The sequence below is a fragment of the Balaenoptera musculus genome, chromosome 8 (genome assembly GCF_009873245.2).
Source record: "Balaenoptera musculus isolate JJ_BM4_2016_0621 chromosome 8, mBalMus1.pri.v3, whole genome shotgun sequence".
Lineage (NCBI taxonomy): Eukaryota > Metazoa > Chordata > Mammalia > Artiodactyla > Balaenopteridae > Balaenoptera > Balaenoptera musculus.
The window spans coordinates 30,515,898-30,528,971 of record NC_045792.1 but is presented as its reverse complement, the minus strand read 5'-3'; the positions used below and the strand labels follow the sequence as shown (position 1 = coordinate 30,528,971).

Sequence of the window (13,074 nt, the reverse complement as noted above, 5' to 3'; positions counted from 1 at the left end):
CCATGGTCAAGCGGGATTTATCCCAGGGATGCAAGGATTCTTCAATATACGCAAATCAATCAATGTGATACAACATATTAACAAACTGAAGAATAAAAACCATATGATCATCTCAATAGATGTAGAAAAAGGTTTTGACAAAATTCAATATCTATTTATGATAAAAACTCTCCAGAAAGTGGGCATAGAGGGAAGCTACCTCAACATAATAAAGGCCATATATGACAAACCCACAGCAAACATCATTCTCAATGGTGAAAAACTGAAAGCATTTCCTCTAAGATCAGGAACGAGACAAGGATGTCCACTCTCACCACTATTATTAAACATAGTTTTGGAAGTTCTAGCCACAGCAATCAGAGAAGAAAAAGAAATAAAAGGAATCCAAATTGGAAAAGAAGAAGTAAAACTGTCACTGTTTGCAGATGACATGATACTATACATAGAGAATCCTGAAAATGCCACCAGAAAACTACTAGAGCTAATCTATGAATTTGGTAAAGCTGCAGGATATAAAATTAATGCCAAGAAATCTCTTGCATTCCCATACACTAATGATGAAAAATCTGAAAGAGAAATTAAGGAAACACTCCCATTTACCATTGCAACAAAAAGAATAAAATACCTAGGAATAAACCTACCTAGGGAGAGAAAAGACCTGTATGCAGAAAACTATAAAACATTGATGAAAGAAATTAAAGATGATACCAACAGATAGAGAGATATATACCATGTTCTTGGAATGGAAGAATCAATATTGTGAAAATGACTATACTACCCAAAGCAATCTACAGATTCAATGCAATCCCTATCAAATTACCAATGGCATTTTTTACGGAACTAGAAGAAAAATTCTTAAAATTTGTATGGAGACACAAAAGACCCCGAATAGCCAAAGCAGTCTTGAGGGAAAAAAACCGAGCTGGAGGAATCAGACTCCCTGACTTCAGACTATACTACAAAGCTACAGTAATCAAGACAACAGGGTACTGGCACAAAAACAGAAACATAGATCAGTGGAACAAGATAGAAAGCCCAGAGATAAACCCACACACCTATGGTCAAATAATCTATGACAAAGGAGGCAAGGATATACAATGGAGAAAAGACAGTCTCTTCAGTAAGTGGTGCTGGGAAAACTGGACAGCTACATGGTAAAAGAATGAAATTAGAACACTCCCTAACACCATACACAAAAATAAACTCAAAATGGATTCGAGACCTAAATGTATGACCGGACACTATAAAACTCTTAGAGGAAAACATAGGAAGAACACTCTTTGACATAAATCACAGTAAGATCTTTTTTGATCCACCTCCTAGAGTAATGGAAATAAAGACAAAAATAAACAAATGGGACCTAATGAAACTTCAAAGCTTTTGCACAGCAAAGGAAACCATAAACAAGACGAAAAGACAACCCTCAGAATGGGAGAAAAGATTTGCAAACTAATCAACGGAGAAAGGATTAATCTCCAAAATATATAAACAGCTCATGCAGCTCAATATTAAAGAAACAAACAACCCAATCCAAAAATGGGCAGAAGACGTAAATAGACATTTCTCCAAAGAAGACATACAGACGGCCATGAAGCACATGAAAAGATGCTCAACATCACTAATTATTAGAGAAATGCAAATCAAAACTACAATTAGGTATCACCTCACACCAGGTAGAATGGGCATCATCAGAAAATCTACAAACAACAAATGCTGGAGAGGGTGTGGAGAAAAGGGAACCCTCTTGCACTGCTGGTGGGAATGTAAATTGATACAGCCACTATGGAGAGCAATATGGAGGTTCCTTAAAAAAACTAAAAATAGAATTACCATATGATCCAGCAATTCCACTACTGGGCATATACCCAGAGAAAACCATAATTGAAAAAGACACATGCAACCCCAACGTTCATTGCAGCACTATTTACAATAGCCAGGACATGAAAGCAACCTAAATGCCCATCAACAGACGAATGGATAAAGAAGATGTGGTACATATATACAATGGAATATTACTCAGCCATAGAAAGGGACGAAATTGAGTCCTTTGTTGAGAAGTGGATGGATCTAGAGACTGTCATACAGAGTGAAGAAAGTCAGAAAGAGAAAAACAAATATCGTATGTTAACGCATGTATGTGAAACCTAGAAAAATGGTACAGATGAACCGGTTTGCAGGGCAGAAGTTGAGACACAGATGTAGAGAATAAATGTATGGACACCAAGGGGGGAAAGCCACGGGGGGCTGGGGATGGTGGTGTGCTGAATTGGGCGATTGGGATTGACATGTATACACTGATGCGTATAAAACTGATGAGTAATAAGAACCTGCTGTATAAAAAAATAAATAAAACAAAATACAAAATTAAAAAAAAAAGTAACTAAAAAAACAAAAAACAAAACAAAACAAAAACCTCCTAGCAAACAAAAGTCCAGGACAGGACAGCTTCACTGGTGAATTCTGCCAAATATTCAAGAATTAATACCAATCCTTCTAAAACTCTTCCAAAAAAGCAGAAGAGATAAGACTTCAAAACTAATTTTAAGTGGTCAGCATTACCTTGATACCAAAATCAGACAAGGATGCCACAACAAAAGAAAATTACAGGCCAATACCCCTGATGAATACGGATGCAAAAATCCTTAACAAAATATTAGCAAACTAGATTCATCAATACATGAAAAGAATCATACACCATAATTCAGTGGGATTTATTCCAGTGAGGCAAGGATGGTTCAACATCTGCAAATCAATGTTATATACCATGTTAACAAAATGAAGGATAAAAACCATGATTATCTCATTAGATGCAGAAGAAGCATTTAAGAAAATTCAACATTTATGATAAAAATTCTCTGCAAAGTGGGTATAGAAGGAATGTACCTCAACATAATAGAGGCCATATATGACAAGCCCACAGGTAACATCATACTCAACAGTGAAAAGCTGAAAGCTTTTCCTGTAAAATCAGGAACAAGACAAGGATGCCCATTCTCACCACTTTTATTCAACACAGTACTGGAAGTCCTAGCCAGAGCAATTAGGCAAGAAAAAGAAATAAAAGGCATCCAAATTAGAAAAAAAGAAGTAAAATTGTCAGTATTTGCAAATAACATGGTGTTATAAATAGAAAACCCTAAAGACTCCACAAAGAAACTGTTAGAACTAATAAACAAATTCAATAAAGTTTCAGGATACAAAATCAACATACAAAAATCTACTGCATTTCTATACACTAATAACAAACTATCACAAAGAGAAATTAAGAAACCAATCCCATTTACAATTGCATGAAAGAGAATAAAATACCTAGGAAAAAATTTAACCGAGTAGGTAATGGACCTGTACACTGAAAACTATAAGACATTGATGTAAGGAATTAAAGAAGACACAAATAAATGGAAAAATATTCTTTGATCATGAATTAGAAGAACATTGTTAAAATATCCACACCATCCAAAGCAATCTACCGAGTCCATGCAATCTCTATAAAAATTCCAATGGTATTTTTCACAGAAATTGAACAAATGATCCTAAAATTTGTATGGAATCACAAAAGTCCCTAAGTAGCCAAAGCAATCTTGAGAAATAAAAACAAAGCTGGAGGCATCACACTTTCTAAATTTAAACTATAATTACAAAGCTATAGTAATCAAAACAGTATGGTATTGGCATAAAAACAGACATATATATCAACAGAACAGAACACAGAGCCCAGAAACCACACATGTATGGTCAATTAATTTATGACAAAGAAGCCAAGAACATACAATGGGGGAAAGAACAATATCTTCAATAAATGGAGATGGGAAAACTGGACAGCCATATACAACAGAATAAAACTGAACTGCTATCTTACACCACACACAAAGCATTAATTCAAAATGGGGTAAAGACTTAATAGTACCTAATGTAAGGCCTGAAACCATAAAACATCTAAAAAAAATAGGTGGTAAAGTCCTTGATATAAGTCTTGGCTATGATTTTTGGGATTGACACCAAAAGCAGAGACAACAAAAGCAAAAATAAACAAGTGGGACTACATCAAACAAAGATGCTTCTGCACAGCAAACGAAACCATCAACAAAATGAAAAGGCAACCTATTGAATGGGAGAAAATATCTGCAAATCATATATCTGTTAAGCAGTTAGTATCCAAATTATATAAAGAAGTCATATAACTCAATAGCAGGAAAACCAGTAATTTCATTTAAAAAATAGGCACAGAATCTGAATAGACATTTTCCCAAAGAAGACATACAACAGATATATGAAAAGTGTTCAACATCACTGATCATCAGGAAAATGCAAATCAGAGACACAATGAGATAACACCTCCTGTTAGAATGGCTATTATCAAAAAGACAAAAAATAACAAGTCTTGGGAAAGATATGAACAGAAGGGAACCCTTGTGCTCTCTGGGTGAGAATGTAAATTGGTGCAGCCACTATGGAAAACAGTATGGAGGTTCCTCAAGATAGACCTACTGTATGATACAGCAATTCCACCCCCCCCCAAATGAAAACACTAAGTTGAAAAGATATATATATATGCACTGCCATGTTCAGTCCAGCATTATGTACAATAGCCAAGATATGGAACCTAAGTGGCCTTTGATGAGTGAATGGATAAAGAAGATGTGACACTGAGACACACAGACACACACACACACACAGTGGAATACTGCTCAGTCATTAAAAAAAAATCTTGCCATTTGTGACAACAGGAATGGACCTTGAGTGCATTATGCTAAGTGAAATAAGTCAGAGGAAGAAAAATACTGTATGATGTCACTTTTATGTGGAATCAAAAGAAAAAACTGAGCTCACAGATACAGAGAACAGATTGGCGATTGCCAAATGTGGAGAAGCTGGGGCAGGGCAGGGCGGGGCGGGGGTGGTGGGTGAAAAGGATGAAGAGGACAAAAGGTACAAACTTTCAGTTATACAATAAATAAGTCAGGGGATGTAATGTACAGATTGGCAACTATAGTTAATACTGTACTACATATTTAAAAGTTACTTTATACAATAAATAAGTCAGGGGATGTAATGTACAGACTGGTGACTATAGTTAATACTGTACTGCATACTTAAAAGTTACTAAGAGACCGGCCAACCCATCAGCAGCTGGCGGCGGTCTCGAGGGGCGGCGCCGTGCTGCTCCCTGCGAGCTGGGCCCGCGGCCAGGCGGGTAGCTGGCCCGAGGGCATGGCGCCATGAAGCTGTACAGCCTAAGGGTCCCGTACAAAGGCGATGCCAAGGCGGTGCTGCTCAAAGCCGCGTACGACGTGTCCTCCTTCAGCTTCTTCCAGAGGTCCAGCGTTCAGGAATTCATGACCTTCACAAGTCAACTGATTGTGGAGCACTCCTCAAAAGGCAGCAGAGCTTCTGTCAAAGAACAAGAATATCTGTGCCATGTCTAAGTGAGAAACGACAGTCTGGTGGGAGTGGTCATTGCTGACAGTGAATACCCATCCCGGGTAGCGTTTACCTTGCTGGAAAAGGTACTAGACGAATTCTCCAAGCAGGTCGAAAGGACAGACTGGCCAGTTGGATCCCCCGATACCATCCAGTACGCAGGCCTGGACGGTCACCTCAGTAGATACCAGAACCCCCGAGAAGCTGACCCGATGACTAAAGTGCAGGTTGAACTAGATGAGACCAAAATCATCCTGCACAATATCGTGGAGTCTTTGTTAGAGCGAGGCGAGAAGCTAGATGACCTGGTGTCCAAATCCGAAGTGCTGGGAATACAGTCTAAAGCCTTGTATAAAACGGCCTGGAAACAAAACTCGTGCCGTGCAATCATGTGACAGCAGGTGGCAGAGGCCCCTGAGCTGGAACATCACTGTCATTCATATCGCAACAGCAGCCCCCAGGAAGCAGAGCCGCTGTGGAAAGACCCGAGTGGGACAGACTCAACTTTCGCTTTGGAGCTCCTGGGAGGAACTGAAGGGTGGACGGGACCTGGCAGTGGGGAATGTTCAAATTCACATGTCTAGTAATTTGAGGCCCCCTAAAAGTGTATTTTTGGGGCCAAATGAAACCATAAAGCTCAGTGACTCCCGTTTAAAAAAAAGAAAAGTTACTAACAGAATAAATCTTAAAAGTTCTCATCACAAGAAAGAAAAATTTTGTAACTATGTGTAGTGTTGGATGTTAACTAGGCTTATCATTTTGCCAGTATACACAATTATCAAATCATTATGCTGTATACCTGAAACTAATATAAAGTTTCACATCAATTATACGTCAATAAATAAAAGGAATGACCTTTGCCTCTTTTAAAATTAAGTTTTTTTTTAAAGCTATTTTTTTTTTAATAGTAATCTTTATTTATTTATTTTTATATTTATTTTTGGCTGTGTTGGGTCTTCGTTTCTGTGTGAGGGCTTTCTCTAGTTGCGGCGAGCGGGGGCCACTCTTCATTGCGGTGCGCGGGCCTCTCACTATCGCGGCCTCTCTTGTTGCAGAGCACAGGCTCCAGACGCACAGGCTCAGTAGTTATGGCTCACGGGCCCAGCTGCTCCGCGGCATGTGGGATCTTCCCAGACCAGGGCTCGAACCCATGTCCCCTGCATTGGCAGGCAGATTCTCAACCACTGCACCACCAGGGAAGCCCTAAAATTAAGTTTTATACACTATGCTTATGTAATAAAACAGATTCCATAGTCCTTCTCCCACCAATTTGTCACTTAAAAACATGCTCAAGATTATAAGATAATTCAGTTAAGAGATTTTTTTTTGATGGGGGAGGTTTCTTGTAAATTCAAGTCAGGAAAAGCTACAAATGAGTGCAGAAATCAGTTGTGATAAATTAGAGGAATAACTAGAACCTACCTGCCATGAGTAAAAAGAAAAAAAACCCCAGAGATAAGACACTGATAACACAAGCTAAATTATGACCATAAATAAAGTTTTCCTGGCACACAGCTACACTCATTCACTCAAATATTGTGTGTGTCTGCTGTGGTGCCAGGACAGAATTGATTATAGTTGCGATGGAGACCATATGGCCTCCAAAGCCACAAATATTTACCATGTGGCCCTTCACAGAAAAAGTTCACTGATTTCTGTCACAGGTTGTGGGTTTGTTTAATAAATGTTAATGGTTTGTAAAGGCTCCTGTAAGAATCAAACACATAAAAATTACATACCAGCAGCAGACTCTTCCCTAACAGAAAAATGTGTGGTTTTTCACACCATTACTGAAATAACTGTATCCTAAGCAAACACTCACCTTGGCCATCAACTTTTTTCTCAGGAAAGTACCTACAGCACTTACAGCTTAGAGCAGTATAACTCCCCGGTATTTCTTTCAAGATAAACTAGTCGCAAAATATACTTCTAGGCCACACATGTAGTCACTTAAAACACCATTTATAAGCTTCCAGTTGTGGAGGTCATAAGCACAAATGGACAGCTCAGCTGGGTCTCTGCTCAGGGTCTCATGAAGGCTGAAATCAAGGTGTGGCTACGCTTGGCTCTTATCTGGAGGCTCTGGGAAAAAACCTGCTTCCAAGCTCATTTAGGCTTCTGATAGTATCCAGGTCCTTGCATGACGTTCCCATTTTCTTACTGTCTATCAGCTGGGGCCACTCCATGCTCTTAAAGGCCACCTGTATTCATGTGGCCCCTCTGTCTTCAAAGCCAACAGCAGCATGTCCTTCTCACGCTTCAAATCTCTCCGACTTCCACTTCTGCCACCAGCCAGAGAAAACGCTTTGCTTTTAAAGGGCTCATATGATTATGCTAGGCCCACTCAATAGTTTATCTTAAGGTCAACTGATTACTAACCTTAAGTACATCTGCAAAAACCCCTTTGCCAGGTAAGATAACATAATCACAGGAATGATGTCTCATATTCACAGGTGAGGGAATTAGACAAAGGGTCACTGGGGGGTCATCTTAGAATTCCACCTCCCACACAGTGTTTTGGGTGAAGTTGATCCTGATTTGCAAATCTGGGAAAACTAAATTCCTACCTGTTGAATGGGAGAAAGTGTCAGCAACCCCTCATTAAATTCAAAGGTTCAAAAATCAGGCAAACAAAATTGGCTCCCAACCATAGGCAGGCTGAAGTTCTCCTATGTGAATTGAATATATTTTTTTTGGAGCGGGGAAGGTTACAAAAATGTGTTTCCTCATGTCCTGAATAATTACTTATTAGCTACCAACAACTAATTGTCAAACCAGGGTTAATCAGGTCTCTTGTGTACCTGAACACAGAATTAACCCAATGCTGTGAGGCAAGTGAGCTTCCTTCTCAAGGCTCCAGGGAAGAAATTTAAAATGGTCCTCTAGCAACAAATCACCAAGAGAATTAAAGCCTGCTCATTCATCATCTCTCAGCTACCTCAACTCCCCAGGACAATGTGTGTCCAGTCTGTTAGACAATGGTTTCTTTTGAAGTGTTCTTTTAACCACTTTTCTTATTCAGAATATTCCATATCAGCTTTACCTCCCATTGAAGACATGAACACCAGAGTGAGCTCAATGGTGCTCTAGTAGAAGAAAAATGAAATAACTGATTTAGGCATAGATTTATTACTCTAAAAAGAGAATTCAATATATCTATTTATGAACAGAAATTATTGGTGCAGATTAGAAGCATATGGCATAAAGACTGGGGGATAGTTTTGCCAGCATTTCTACCTCGGAGGTAGTAGTATCAATTCTATCTATCAGCTCTTGAACATTTCCTACCATGCTTGGAATGGCTTTTCTGAATTAAGTGGAAAATGAACTGTGTTCCTCCTTTGTTTAAGCCAGGAAGTAGTAATGCTGGAAATACACTTTAAGTGACTGTGAGACTTTTTCATTCCAGTTACATGCCGAGATCACATTTCTTTCTGTAGAAACTTAGAAAATATATTGGAAGATAATGGAAAATTTATATAGAGATATGCACATATCTACATATCATATGTGCACTATATATAAATATGCACTTTGTCTTAGAAACTGTGATGGATATTTTCTGTTTGTCCCTCTAGATCCCTCCCTACCCTTGTCCCACCAGCCCTCTGCCCTAAAAAATGACATAGGCTCCCTTAACCCTTAGGCTTCTGGTTTGGTTAAGCCAAAGGGAAGGCATCATTTGTTGATGCTTTATACTCCTCCTTATCCTTATTAGCTTGTATAACTAATCTGACTGAAAGGACAGCGTCTTTTACTGTTTGGGGACAGATCCAATCTGGGATGAGCCCACAGAGCTAAGCCCAATCCTGTGTGCTCTATGCTCTACAGCTCTGTCTGCTATATTTATTTAATGTGTTTATTTAATGAATCTTTAAACAGTCCTCATTCTGAGCCAGACACTGCTCTAATATTTTGTAAATATTAGCAATTTTCATAATTACCCCGAGAGGCAGATGTTATGGTCATCCCCATTTTATAGATGAAACTGAAGTACAGAGAGGTTCAGTGACTTGAGAACAAACTAGTAAGGGGAGGAGCCAGGACGTGAACTGAGCCTCTGCTCTCAAGCACTGTGTTCGGTTGCCAGTCACGAAAAGTAGTGCCACCAAAACAAAAAGCTTTGGTTGGGATGGGTGAGTGACTGTGTCATTGCCCCAATGTTGACCTTCAACATGTTGTTAGATAAGAATAAGCTAGAAAATAGATTTTAGGGAGAAAAAACGATAACATAAACATACTCAGAGTTACTCTAAGTATTTAACAAACCTCAGCTGGGTATGTACCGCATACTCTTGCTGTTCCATGTTCTACAATCCTACATATAGCAAATACTACCAGTCGGTCTCCATTGTAAAATACACAAAAAACAATAACTTCTCATATCCTGAAATATCATTTCATTGTCCCAGTAGCGCTAAAATGTATGAGAAAACAGGTCTGAAATATTTTGAAATAACATTATTAGAGCTATATCTGCAACATCAAAAGACTATGCAGGTGGTGTTGTCACTCAGTCACAGAAGATTTATGGTCTGAACATGGAGAATAAGCATGTGTAATGTGCAGCTGCCACATAAGAATTTGGTCGTTAACGAGCTCAAAGCAACACAACAAAGAGATATTCAGTCAGCAAAAAAACTGTCTGCTCAAATGTCAGCAAAAAGAAATCCCTAGAGATGACAACTGTACAGTTTAGAATCCACTATTAAATAATTTTAATTCATTGTATAAAGGCATTAGAAAACTTAATATTTAATACTGAACATTTTTTCTTACATTACAAAAGAAAAATGCAAACTTTACATAATTACCACAAATACATACTTGCTTAAATGCTAGACATGGTACCAGAATCATGATGGCAGTAATCTGTGGGAGTAGGAAGAAAATAATGAACATCTGCTGTGCCAGTAACTGGACTAGGTGCTTTTCATATTTTTAATTTTTAAAAAATTTCATGTGAGCTGTATAATAGCACCGAGAAGTGGGTTTGCTCCCTGCAATTTACAGATGAGAAAACTGTGACTCAGGTTAACTAAATGCTCCAAATTGCTGTGAGACATGGTGGTGAACAGACCATAACACAGGTCATTGGATTCCTCCAAGCCTGGTAATCTTTTCACTGATTTGCTCATTGTCTCCTGATGAAAATCCACCTGAATTCCAGAGCCTACTGTATTTACTTTAGGTATTAACTTTACCTAAAAATTAATTAATTTTTGACTATCTTCACTGCACTAAAATCACCATCAATAAACAAATGTATATACTTAATACCAAAAGTTGAAGCTAAAATAAGACCTCAGAATTTAAAAATCAAGAGCCTCTCATAATTTTCATTGTGATAACTGTAGATGTACCAAAAAAGTACAAAGAATAATACCAACATCTGTGTCCTCATTATTCTGATAAAGAAATAAAACTGCCAATTAAGAAACCCCCTAAAAGTGTGCACCTCCTCAACTGCAGTCCATTCCAAGTAACCACTACCCTGAATTTATCACAGATTTCTTTATATTTTTACTGTACACTATTTCTAAGCAACAAAATACTGTTTTCCACATTTAAATTTTATATAACTAGCATCATGCTATATATTTTTCTGTTCTTGTTTTTTGTACTCAACATTACATTAATAAATTTCACTCATGTTGACATCTATACCCCTAATTCACGCATTTCTCATAGTATTAAATTTTGTTTTAATACTGAGAATATTTTGAGATGTTTTCTGTTTGTATGAGTCTGATTACATGAAATGACTAACTCCAATATCTTTCTGAACCATCTAGCCAGAACACAGCTGAAAGGCAAAACATGTCTGTATACATTCCAGCTCTTTAGTTTTAAGGGATCCATCCCCTTTGGCCTGCCTTCAGAACCCAACAACTACTTTTAGGTATCTGGCTAAATTCTAGCTCAAGTTGGTAAAGGCATATGTGTGTATTCACTGAAGCACTGTTTAGAAGAGTAACAGTATCTACTAATGGGGGCATGGTTAAGGAAATTATGGTACCTCCATACTATGGAACATAACACAAACATGAAAATGAATGAGAGAGCTATACATACTCTGGTGGTTTAAAACATATCCACAAATTCTTTGATATGCCTCCCTTCAAAAGGTGAAGTCTAATTTCACTTCCCTTGTATGTGGACCTAACTTAGAAACTTGCTTCCAGCAAAGAATATGGCAAAATGATGTAACTTCGGAGGCTAGGTCAGAAAAAGGATTGCTTCTACTTGGCTCTCTCTAGGATCTAGTGAATCTCTAAGATGGCTCATTCTTGGGGAAGCCTGTTACCATGTTGTGAAGATCCTCAAGCAACCCTGTAGAGAGAGGAACTGAGGCCTCCTGCCAACAGCCTGTCTGTGAGTTTGTTCACCTTAGAAGTAAAGCCTTCAGCCCCACTCAAGCCTCCAGTACTGCAACCTCAAATCTACCTCCAGCTAAGTGCCCAGCTAAGCCGCTACTGAACTCCTGACTCACAGACACTGAGGTAATAAATATAGTCAAACCACTAAGTTCTGGGGTTCTGTTATGTAGCAATAACCAATAATGTACTGACACAAAAAGCTCAACGGTTTGGTCAAAAAAGCAAGTTGCAGACCATTATGTGCCTATCTCATATATTCTTACCAGTAAATAGTGATTATTTCTAGGGAGTTGTTGAGAAGGAAAGGGAGGGTGGGATCAGATCTTTTTAATTTTATACGCTTTTGCATTGTTTGAAAGATTAAGTGCATGCATTAGTAATTTCTAAAAATGCTTAAAAACTTATAAGATTTAAAAAATTAATATGAAATTTTAAGCCAATTGAAATTAAAAAAAAATTTCCTCTCACCCCTTGTTAAAGAGAAGAACAAAATTATTTTAATTTTAGACGTACTGCCAGCAAGTTCTATTATGTGGTTTCCTAGTTGACTGCTGATTAAAAGCAAATTGAGAGAGGAGTGGGCTATTGGAGGGAAGCATAATGACAATACAAAGACATGACAGTTGAGTCTGTTACAAAAAAGGAGAAGCTAAAATAAGCCATCTGAAGCCACTCAAGTGTAGGAACAAAGACCCCTATGTATCCTCTGAGAAAGTAACTGTTTCACAAGACTATGATTACAAAAACAATATTTATAAGGCAGTGAATAGTTTATGAAGTATTCCATGTACCAAATTTTATCTTATCCCACAATAAACCTTGAGGCATATAAAAGTATTTTTACTGCCATTTTATAGATCTGGAAACAAAGCCAGGAAGTGAATGGAGCCAAGGCACAGAGCCCCTGAATTCCATTCTGAGTTCGAACTTGATTACACAGATAATGCTATTTATCTGATACTGAGAAGGGAGAGGGTCAAGCTTGTAGATGTGGGACCCCAAGTCACTACAGCCAGAACGGGTGCTCCCTCCTGACCATCCAACTCTGCACGGACTGCATGCTCACCAGCAACCTTTTCAGAAACAGTCTTGGGGAAAGACAAACCTTATCAGGGGTTTCTGGGAAACGCTGGAGGCAGAAAATCTGTTTGCTGAAACTGTAGAAGTGGTAATGAAGAAAATTCTAATTTGTATCAATTAGTATTCTCAAGATGGTAGAATATGTGTTTAATTATCTGTCAATCAATCGCTTGAGATTTTGAAGAGGCAGCCA

The 13,074-nt window shown here is 38.2% G+C and overlaps 1 protein-coding gene and 1 pseudogene across 1 annotated transcript in view; one reads left to right on the top strand and one right to left on the bottom strand.

The window, feature by feature from the left end:
• Positions 1 to 13,074, bottom strand: part of TMEM123 (transmembrane protein 123) — a 77,876-nt gene that overhangs the window by 22,487 nt on the left and 42,315 nt on the right. The window lies entirely within an intron of this gene.
• LOC118898986 lies at positions 5,079 to 5,842 on the top strand (annotated as a pseudogene).